Below are 11848 nucleotides of genomic sequence, written 5' to 3' on the forward strand. Positions count from 1 at the left end.
AACCTCTCCGATGCTGAAAACTCTTTGTAAATTAGAATAGGCCTCAGTTAGTGTTGGCTGACCTGCCAGAGGTACTATAGATAAGGAAACAATTGGCCGTGTATTTAAAATGGTGACCGGAGTAGGAGATCAGTCAGGGCATTCAGACCAAATTTCCTTATATTGACTCATGGCTAGATGCAGGCTTGCCTGGCAGCCTAATACAAAAACAAGAAAGCAGCTTCACCGGCAAACAGAGTTAAAAAGAAGTCCGAGAAAAATCAACTGGCTGCACAGGCAGCTACGAAGAAAAAGGAAAGCTACAGGAAAAATCGGGTTTGCAAAAACCACCAGAAGGAATAGGGACCCCTTTTCCATATGTTCCCATCTACTCTCCTTTACCAAGGCTATCTGCCGCTGAGCAGCCAGGCTCAGGTGGATTTATGCCCCAGCCTATACCCCAGAGGGGAAAGTCTGAGCCCTCACTCCGGGAAGTTAAGGTGGAAGCTCAGAAAGTCAGGCAGGCTGTCGTCTCAGGTCTGGTCGCGCCTGAGTTAAGCAAATACCTTCTTCTCAAGGAAACAAAAAGACCCTCAGTAGGACCCAGATGAGGCAACCCAGCTATAGTGCCTACAAAGGTGTTGAGAAGCACTTCTGCAAGGGTTGAGCGATGGCAAGAAAAAGGCAATCAATATAGGAAAAATCTCAGAGGTGCTGCAAGGTGTAGATAAAAGTCCAAGCCAGTTTTATGAAAGATTTTGTGAGGCATTTCAGTTGTACACTCCGTTTAACACTGAGGCTGCTGAAAATCAGCACATGGTGACTATGGCATTTATAAGGCAGGCCCAGGGAAATATCAGGCAGAAATTTGGCTACTCGGTATATTAAAGTGGCTACCAAGGTGTACATTAACCGAGATCAGGAGGCAAAGAAGGAGGCTGATCAGGGGCTTAAGAAAGGCTAATTTGCAAGCCGGGCGCGGTGGCTCACGCCTGTAATCCCAGCACTTTGGGAGGCGGAGGGCGGATCACCAGGTCAGGAGATTGAGACCATCCTGGCTAACGCAGTGAAACCCCGTCTCTACTAAAAATACAAAAAATCAGCCGGGCCTGGTGGCGGGCGCGTGTAGTCCCAGCTACTCAGGAGGCTGAAGCAGGAGAACGGCCTGAACCCGGTAGGCGGGGCTTGCAGTGAGCCGAGATGGCGCCACTGTACTCCAGCCTGGGTGACAGAGCGAGACTCCGTTTCAGAAAGAAAGAAAGAGAGAGAGAAAGAGAGAGAGAGAGAGAGAGGCTAATTTGCTAACAGCAGCTCTTACAGGAAGAGAGGCTAGCTTTGCTTCCTGCTTCACCTTTTTCCCGCCCCAAAACACTTAAAAGTTGCTCGCTGTCTCTGTTCAGGGCTCAGACTTTCAGGATACTTGTCCGCTGAGCCCCTGTACATCTAAAATTAAAGCTCTCCTGCATCCCGATCGGTCTTTCCTTCCTGCAACATTTTGGTGCCAAAACCTTGGACCGGAGACAGCAGGTTACTGTCTCCTCTGCCTGTGGGACTGAGGCCCTGGGACAGGGGAGGTCTGGGACCCTTGGAGCCACCGGGAGAGCTTCAGCCCCAAAGGGGATAGGCCCTCCGGTGTCCTGGTGTTCATCCCGACAGCGCAATGGAACCGGTAAAGAGGATTGCCGAATAGTACCAGGAACCGCGGGCGGACATCTGAACTGTGGTAAGGTTTGGGTCCTGAGACAGGACCCATCCCAAAGGACAGAAGGGGAGGCTGATCACCTCCCAGGGTGTGACGACTAATCCGACCCAGAGGGACCGGGAACAACAGGAGTGGCTCCTTGATTCGGATGAAACTTACACACTAACAGACAGAGCGCCAGAGAGACTCACGGGTGGGTCAGGAAAGGAAACTGAAAGTGGTGAGTGGCTCGCCACTTTTGACTAAAGGTAACTGACACAGGAGGTGAGAGCGGCTGGCTTAGTCAGTTAGGAAAGGAAACTGGAGGCAGCGAGAGCGGCTCGATGCCCCAACCAGGAAAGGGAATTAAGAGTGGGCAAGTGTGTGAGTTCATGTGAAAGAGACAGTTCCGAGAAGAACCAATGCAAGGAGTGGCCTATGGGGGGCTGCAGGTCTCTTAGTAGAGGCTGTATGCTCCAAGCAGTGTAGGACCTGTAAAGGTAAACTGAGGCTGGAGCCGAACCGGGAAGGAAGACACAAGGCAAATGGCAGTGAGGATAGCCTTTTATTAGGGCTTGTGGGCGAGGTTCCTCAGTCCAAAGGCCTGGGCCTAGGAAGTCGCGCTGAGTGAGGGGTAGGGGCTTCTTATAGCCTGAGAAGTAGGGAAGCTTCTAGTTTCCCTTGTGCAAACAGGGCCTGGGGGGTCTTGAAACTGCTAGGGCAGGAGTTGAGTAAGGGTCAGGAGGAAAGGGTCTTTGGAAACTGTCAACCCAAACTGCTGTTTAGGAACTTGTGGAATGCAGGTGAGCTGCAGGTCATGGGGGAGTGTGGTTGCCCAGCGGAACTCTGAGGCATGTAAGTCTGCGGGTGTGTACAAGGGTGAAGGGAGTCTTTAATAAAAGGCCTGCTATGCCGGGTAACGCGGCCATGTTGGGTCTAGATTCCTGCCTAACAGGACCAACCAGGTCCAATCGTCCAATCAGTCCAAAACGAAAGGAAGAGTGAATGCGCCACACCTGATGGGAGAAAAAGCGTCAAAACCCACCCCATTAGAATTAGAATATATGTTAAAGAACTTTAAGAAAGGCTTTGCAGGGGATTAGGGAGTTAAGATAACCACCCAGATCCTGAAAATTCTGTAAATTAGAATAGGCCTCATTTAGTGTTGGCTGACCTGCCAGAGGTACTATAGATAAGGAAACAATTGGCCATGTATTTAAAATGGTGACCCGAGTAGGAGATCAGTCAGGGCATTCAGACCAAATTTCCTTATATTGACTCATGGCTAGATACAGGCTTGCCTGGCAGCGTATTACAAAAATGAGAAAGCAGCTTCACCGGCAAACAGAATTAAAAAGGAAGTCGGAGAAAAATCAACTTCGTAGCTGCACAGGCAGCTACGAAGAAAAAGGAAAGCTACAGGAAAAATCGGTTTTTTCCTGTAGTTACACTGCGTTTAACACTGAGGCTGCTGAAAATCAGCACATGGTGAATACGGCATTTATAAGGCAGGCCCAGGGAAATATCAGGCAGAAATTTGGCTACTTGGCATTTTCAGCCACCAGAAAAGTGGCTACCAAGGTGTACATTAACCGAGATCAGGAGGCAAAGAAGGAGGCTGATCAGAGGTTTAAGAAAGGCTAATTTGCAGGGCGCGGTGGCTCACGCCTGTAATCCCAGCACTTTGGGAGGCCGAGGGCAGATCACGAGGTCAGGAGATTGAGACCATTCTGGCTAACACGGTGAAACCCTGTCTCTACTAAAAGTACAAAAAATCAGCCGGACCTGGTGGGGCGCACCTGTAGTCCCAGCTACTCAGGAGGATGAGGCAGGAGAATGGCCTCAACCTGGGAGGAGGAGCTTGCAATGAGCCGAGATGGCGCCACTGTACTCCAGCCTGGGTGACAGAGCGAGACTCTGTTACACACACACACACACACACACACACACACAGACTAATTTGCGAACAGCAGTTCTTACAGGAAGACAAGCTAGCTTTGCAAAGAGGCGTGAAGGCGAGCATAAATGCAGTCATGGAAGAGGCCCGGCCTGTCCGGATAGGAATGTCAAAGCTGGCTGAGGCTAGAGAGAAATCAATGTGCACAGTGCAAAAGGGAAAGGACACTAGAAGAATGAATGTCTAGAGAATAATAATAAAGAAAATGGTCAGGGCCATGGTATGAAAAAGCCACTGGCCAAGGTCTATTGCACCCAGGAGGAACCCAACACCTCCTGCACCTGCTGTAGAAGGTAGGATATAAAGTGCCAGGGAAAAAGGCTCAATTTTGCTTTGAAAGTGTCCAGTGTTTAGGCTTCTATGTAAGCTAGGGGTAGTGAGCGAAACCTGGCTGTTTGTGCGCTTCCCACTCCAATCACCCAGCAACAGGTAAAAGAGTTCCTAGGGGCAGCAAGGTTCTGACACATTTAGATTCCAAATTTATCGCTCATGGCTAAGCCACAAAGCGGGGAGAGAAGGAGCCCCTTCTCTGGGAGGCCCACCAGGAGAAGGCTTTTAAAAAAATCAAAGAAGCCTTAACTCAGGCCCCAGCTTTAGCACTGCCAGATCTAAGTAAGCCTTTCTTTAATATGTCCATGAGCAAAAGGGAATGGTCATAGAAGTTGTAACTCAAGTCATAAGGTCATAACATTGCCCGGTGGCGTACTTATCCAGGCAATTGGATTCTGTGGCACTTAGATGGCCTCCTTGTTTTAAAGCACTAGCTGCCACAGCTCTGCTGGCACAGAAAGCTAATAAACTGACTTTAAGACAACTAACAATCCGGGTACAACACTGGGTTATGGGAATTATAATTTTCATGGACTTCAGGGGGCACCATTAGTTATCAAATCTGAAAATAACCCAATACCAATACCAAGGGCTCTTATGTAAAAGTCCCGGCATAACTTTAGAAACTGTAAATACCCTAAACCCGGCTACCTTGCCGGGTTTATCAAATCAATGCCAGGAGGCCCCCCTTCATTGCTGTGTGGATGTGGTAAATGAAGTGTTCTCAAGCTGGAGAAATTTGACAGATCGGCGCCTCAGAGACCTGGATGTTAAATATTTTACTGGTGGAAGCAGCTTCTTACTACAGGGGGTCCACCGAGCGAGGTACGCAGTGGTGACTTTTGACTCAGTAGTAGAGGTGCAGTCTTTGTCTATGGGAACTTCTGCTCAAAAGGCAAAGCTAATAGTTCTAACAAGAGCTCTCTGGCTAGTGAGAGACCAGAAGGCAAATATTTACACAGATTCCAAATATGCTTTTGCTACTTTGCATGTTCATGGGACTATTTACAAAGAAAGAGGACTCTTAACTGCTGAAAGTAAAGAAATAAAGTATAAGGAAAAATTCTACAGCTCTTAGATGCTGTATGAGCCTCAAAACAAGTAGCAGTAATGCACTGCAAGGGGCACCAGAAGGCAGGAACATTAGATGCCAAAAACAAACAAACAAACAAACAAACCGAAAGGCAGACAAAAAGGCAAAGCGGGCTGCAATGACTTATCTGCCTTCTAAAGAGGAAGCCAGGCCGGGCGCGGTGGCTCAAGCCTGTAATCCCAGCACTTTGGGAGGCCGAGACGGGCGGATCACGAGGTCAGGAGATCGAGACCATCCTGGCTAACACGGTGAAACCCCGTCTCTACTAACACAAAAAACTAGCCGGGCGAGGTGGCGGGTGCCTGTAGTCCCAGCTACTCGGGAGGCTGAGGCAGGAGAATGGCGGGAACCCGGGAGGCGGAGCTTGCAGTGAGCTGAGATCCGGCCACTGCACTCCAGCCTGGGCGACAGAGCGAGACTCCGCCTCAAAAAAAAAAAAAAAAAAAAGAGGAAGCCTTGGCTATGCCTCTCCTCCTGGAGATTCCCCTCCCAGAGACCCCAAGGAACACTCCTAATAAAAGGGCTTGGTTTGCCCAGGAAAATGGGAATTACATTGAAGGAGGGTGGTGGAAGTTCTCCAGTAGAAAACTAGCCATTCCTGAGTGGTAGCCCCCAGATTTGTGAAACAGTTCCACTAAGGAACTCACATAAGAAAGACTGCACTAGAGACATTATTAGAGCATCCTTTCTATGTGCCATGGTTCACTGCCATCACTCAAACTGCTTGTGAGCAGTGTTTGACTTGTGCTTAAAACAACCCTTGACAAGGACCTACCCAGCCCCTGAGAATTCAAGAAACAAGAGCCATGCCCCGTGAAAACCTGCTTACGGACTTCACCAAATTGCCCCAAGTTGGGGGTTATCAGTACATGTTGGTGTTTGTTTGCACCTTTTCAGGATGGGTCAAGGCCTTCCCCACCCAGACAGAGAAAGCCCAAAGGTGACCAAAGTGTTGTTAAGAGATACTATCCCCAGATTTGAACTGCCTCTAACTCTAGGATCAGACAATGGACCAGCATTTGTGGCTGAAATAATTCAAGACTTAACTTGACTATCAAAAATAAAGTGGAAGTTACACACAGCCCACCAGCTGCAGAGCTCAGGAAAAGTGGAGCGCATGAACTGGATACTCAAGCAGCTGTTGAAGAAATTTTAAGAAACCATCTAAGGTAGGATCAGGTCTTGCCCATGGTACTCCTCTGAGTCAGGCGCAGCCCCACAAAACAAACTGCGTATTTTCCCTTTGAGATCATTATAAATCAGGTTAAAGATGACCGACAGGAACTAAGGGAATTAACTTTTAAAAGGCAGATGTAAGACTTAGAGCTGGCTATGCAAAAGATTCATGGTTAGGTGTAAGAAAAAAAAAATGCCTATAAATCTGGCAGACCCAGCACACTTTTTCAAACCTGAGGAGTTTGTTTGGGTTAGGAAGTGGAATCCAACTACTCTGGGATCCATATAGGATAGGATGGGATCCCCACACTGTAATTTTGTTCACTCCCACTGCTGTTAAAGTTGGAGGTGTCATGCCTTAAATCCACCACAGTTGGCTAAAACCGGCAGCCTAGGACCAGTAGACCAGCCAACAGGACCCAGACCATCCAACCTGGCTGATCCTGTGATGAGACCACATTGTCAGTGGAGAAGACAACAGCCCTGCTCTGGTCACTTCAGAAGTTGACCAGTCTACACATGACAGAAGCTTGAGAAAATAGGAAGCCCTGCTCTAGTCACACTGGAAGCTGAGTAGTCTACACTCAGCCAACGCTTAAGTATTGTCATCAAATAAGTAAATGTGGATAGAAATTTTAAGTTTGATTGCTATCTTACTGTTGTTGATTGCCTCATTACTATGCTATCATTATTGCTAGTCTCTCTGTCTAGAGAAAAAACTGACATGCCCATGTCTAGTAAAAAAAAAATATTGTTTGTTTCCTTGCTTTACTAATAGTGGTATTTAAGGCTAAGCAAAAACAAATACAATTTAAAGAAACATATCCACATTGCATGCATACCACATGGATAGAAACACAGTAGTTAAAACTTCATTATTCCATACACACTATGAATGCACCAGGACTCTCTTAGGATTCTGTACTTACAACCAAACCACCTACTCAGTCTGTGACCCAGGAGATGGCCAGCCTTATATATGCTATGACCCTGAGTTTGTGCCTGGAGATTAGTTTGAGATCCACAATGGGTCAATAAAAGGAGCCCTTCTAAATAAAACCTGGTGCCTGCCTAATTCTCCGTTGTCTCCTGCCTTTTCTTATCAGAAGTGTTCAGTCAACTATAGAGGCAATCGTGGCCACACACCACTGCCCAAATAATGGCATTAGCTAAGTATCAGGCTTTGCCCCAAGAAGAATATATATTAACCCAAGAAGAACTAGATAATTGTGCTGCTCTCTATTAAACACGATTCCCTATATAGAACACCAAAAAGGGGGGATGAAGTAGAAAATTAAAAAGAAATTAAATTTACACTTTAAGGTTAGGTTAGAATAGGCGTGAAGTAACCCCCTGAAGAAAAGGTATAAAAAGAATATTAACTGCTCCTCTAAAGGCCTCTAAGGATCTGTGAAACATTAACCATACCTCTTTCCCACATATTTTGTAAGTTCTGTAAGTCCCTATTATTCTTGCTGTGCAGCTGCAAGATCACAAAATAGATCAGTGAAAGTTACAATTCATTTTCTCCTATGTTGTAAAATATGGCATGAATGATTAACTGCTTTAGTTCTCACTTCTGTAAACCTGCTTCCTTCTTCACGTTTTTCCCAACACAAAATGCTTAAAAGTTGCTTGCTTTCTTTGTTCAGGGCTCAGACTTTGAGGACACTTGTCCGCTGAGCTGGTGTACACCTAAAATAAAAGCTCTCCTGCATCCCGATCAGTCTCTCTGGTTCCTTAATTTCCTGCAACAGCATGAGCAACCATGCTCAGCTGCTAATCTTAAAAGATCTGCATGCTTAGGATTATGGAAGGCCTATTCTTTATTTACACTTAGAAGACAAATAAGTGCTTTCCAGGCCAGGCACGATGGCCCACGCCTGTAATCCCAGCACTTTGGGAGACCAAGGCAGGTGGATCACCTGAGGTCGGGAGTTCAAGACCAGCCTGACTAACATGGAGAAACCCCATCTCTATTAAACATACAAAACTAGCTAGGTGTGGTGGCGCATGCCTGTAATTCCAGCTACTCAGGAGACTGAGGCAGGAGAATCACTTGAACCTAGGAGGCAGAGGTTGCGGTGAGCCGAGACCACGCCATTGCACTCCAGCCTGGGCAACAAGAGCGAAACTCAGTCTCAAAAAATAAATAAATATTTAAATAAGTGTTCCAATGGGGCAATTGTGACTCACAATCATAAGCTATTGAAATAATACTATTATTTAGATGACACTTTTATTTGAAGTTGTTTAACTTCTATAATTCAGACACTATAAAAATGTTATATTATAAACTTCTTTAAGAAACAAAAATATAAAGTATCAGTTTTTTTGTTTTGGACTACTATCATTATTTCTAGTTTACATCATATGAAAATTTAACTGCTGTTGCTGTAGAAACTAGAAATGTCCTGGTTGACTCTGCTTTACTTCTTGCCTTCCTATTTTACACAAACAAAGCAACACAAGAAAGGCCAGAAAGGATACACCTCGATCACAAACACACCAGAGTCCTTGAAGAGACTCCGGTGAGCATGTATGTCTGAGCATATTAACTTGAAATTCATGGCATCTTTTGTAGAAGTACAGACTTCTATATGGCAAATAATAAAGACAAGTAAATATTTAACATTGCAATAAAATAAGAAAAGTATTCCGAAAGAACCTTCTGATCCACTATTCCTTTACTCACCAATATAGTTGTGATGAAATGGTTTCAGGAGCATGGTCTTAAATAACCAACACTCAAGGCCGGGCGCGGTGGCTCAAGCCTGTAATCCCAGCACTTTGGGAGGCCGAGACGGGCTGATCATGAGGTCAGGAGATCGAGACCATCCTGGCTAACACGGTGAAACCCCGTCTTTACTAAAAAAAATACAAAAAACTAGCCGGGTGAGGTGGCGGTCTCCTGTAGTCCCAGCTACTCCGGAGGCTGAGGCAGGAGAATGGCGTAAACCCGGGAGCCGGAGCTTGCAGTGAGCTGAGATCCAGCCACTGCACTCCAGCAACAGAGCGAGACTCCGTCTCAAAAAAAAAAAAAAAAAAAAAAAACACTCCCTGTTTTATGGTTCTTGAGCTATGACCATAAGATTTTTATGCTTTTTTTCACTAGAAAAATCTTTTTATTTTAATTCAGAAATGTAACATAATTTTCAAAGTCTCATATTTACAAAAATGATTTACTCTAAAATAAGACATGTGATTAAACAACTTACCATTATTTTCCCGAAAAGAGTGGAGAAACAAGTTAACCCTGTAGCCCTAAAATAAAACATAAAGATGTAGTCATTTATTTTAGCTGCACACTTGGGAATCAAACACTTCTTGGGTTAAAGGCCAAGAGCTTTCAGATATGTTAGCTTTTAGGATGTGGGCCGACCTGGAGAAACATTCACCCTTGTGCCCAAAGGGAGCGTAATTTTGTTTCTTTCACCTCTAATTTAAATTACCAACCCAGAACTAAAGAAATGTAACATGTCATTATACCACAGGACATTTTATGATTTTTATTTGATATTCAAGGGGTACATAAAAAGATTTGCAACATAGGTATACTGCAAGATGTTAAGGTTTGGGCACTTAGTAAAAATTGCCCAAGTAGTGTACATCATACCTGATAAATAGTTTTTCAATCCTTTCCTTCCTTTAAAAAAAAAAAAAAAAATCCAGTGTTTATTGTTTCCGCCTTTGTTTCTGTATTCCCCCAATGTTTAGCACCCACTTATAAGTGAGAACAGGTGGGATTTGAGGTACTTACACACCATGCAATACTATGCAGCCACACAAAAAAAGGTTCTTTGCAGCAACATGGATCTAAGATTCATAGGTACCTGGTTTAATTCTATGTCTTTGCTATCGTAAATGGTGCTTCAATAAACATGTGAGTGCAGGACTTCTGTGTCAAATAATTTATTTTGGATATATACTCAGTAATTGCATTGATGGGTCAAATGGCAATTCTATTTGTAGTTCTTTGAGAAATCTCCAAACTCTGCTCCACGGGGGCTGAATTAATTTGCATTTCCACCAACAGTACATAAAGATTCCTTTTTTTCTACAACTTTTACGTTTGTCAGTTTTTAACTTTTAATAAGTCATTCTAACTGGTGTGAGATGGTATCACATTGTCAGTTTGATTTACATTTCTCTGATGACTAGGAACTTTGAATATTTTTTGCATGTTTATTGGCAGATTTCATGTCGTCCTTTTAAAAATGTCTATTCATATTATTTGTCTGTTTTTTAATAAATTTCTGATAGATAATATTTATTCTTTGTTGTTTGCGATTTGCAAATATTTTATTTTACACTGTAGATTGTCTCTTTACTTTGTCAATAGCTTCTTTTGCTGTGTAGCTCTTTCATTTAAGTAGGTGCCAATTTTCTATTTTTATTTTTGTTGCATTCATTTTTATAGTGTTAGTTATAAATTATTTCTAGTGTCTAGAGTACTAAGTGTTCTTTCAGCATTTTTACAGCTTGAAGTCTCAGTTAGGTCTTTATTTTATTTTATTTTATTTTTTTGAGATGGAGTCTCGCTGTGTCGCCCAGGCTGGAGTGCAGTGGCCGGTTCTCAGCTCACTGCAAGCTCCGCCTCCCGGGTTCACGCCATTCTCCTGCCTCAGCCTCCTGAGTAGCTGGGACTATAGGCGCCCGCCACCTCGCCCGGCTAGTTTTTTGTATTTTTTAGTAGAGATGGGGTTTCACCGTGTTAGCCAGGATGGTCTCGATCTCCTGACCTCGTGATCCGCCCGTCTCGGCCTCCCAAGTGTTGGGATTACAGGCTTGAGCCACCGCGCCCGGCCTCAGTTAGGTCTTTAATCTATCTTGTTATATTTTTTATGTAATGAGAGGTAAGGGTCTAGTTTTCTTCTGCATATGATTAACCAGTTTTCCCAGTACTATCTATTAAATAGGGATTTATTTCCTTTTTATTTCTGTTGACTTTGTCAAAAATAAGTTGGTTGCAGGAGTGTAGCTTTATTTCAGATAGCTCTCCTTTGTTTCATTGTTCTATATATATACTTTTGTACCAGAACTAGGTTATACTGCTTATTGTAATTTGTAGTCAAGTTTGAAGTCAGGTAATGTGAGGCCTCCAGGTTTACTCCTTTTAATGTTGCTTTGACTATTTAGACTTTTTTGTTATATATATAAATTTTAGAACAGTTTTATTGAATTTATAAAAATGGCATTGATAGTTTGATAGAAATAGTACTTAATCTATAGGTTGCTTTAGGACATTTTAATTACATTGAGTTTTCAAAATCCATGAGCATGGAATGCTTCTCCATTTATTTGTGTTTTTTGATTTCTTTCAGCAGTGTATTGTAGTTCTCCTTGTAGAGATATTTTACCTCCTTGATTTAATGTAGTCCTAGATATTATTTTTTGATTGTGGCTATTGTAAACAGAACTGTGTTCTTGATTTTAATGTTATTGGTATACCGAAATGTTACTCATTTGGGTATGTGGATTTTGTATTTTGAGAATTTGCTGACGTCATTTTTTAGGCTTAAGAATCTTTAGGGGAAGTCTTTGAAGTTTCCCAGGTAGAGAATTATACCGTCTGTGAAGACAATTTGACTTATTTTCCTATTTGGATGCCTTTTTTTTTTTTTTTTTTTTT

The sequence above is a fragment of the Piliocolobus tephrosceles genome, chromosome 21 (assembly GCF_002776525.5).
Source record: "Piliocolobus tephrosceles isolate RC106 chromosome 21, ASM277652v3, whole genome shotgun sequence".
Lineage (NCBI taxonomy): Eukaryota > Metazoa > Chordata > Mammalia > Primates > Cercopithecidae > Piliocolobus > Piliocolobus tephrosceles.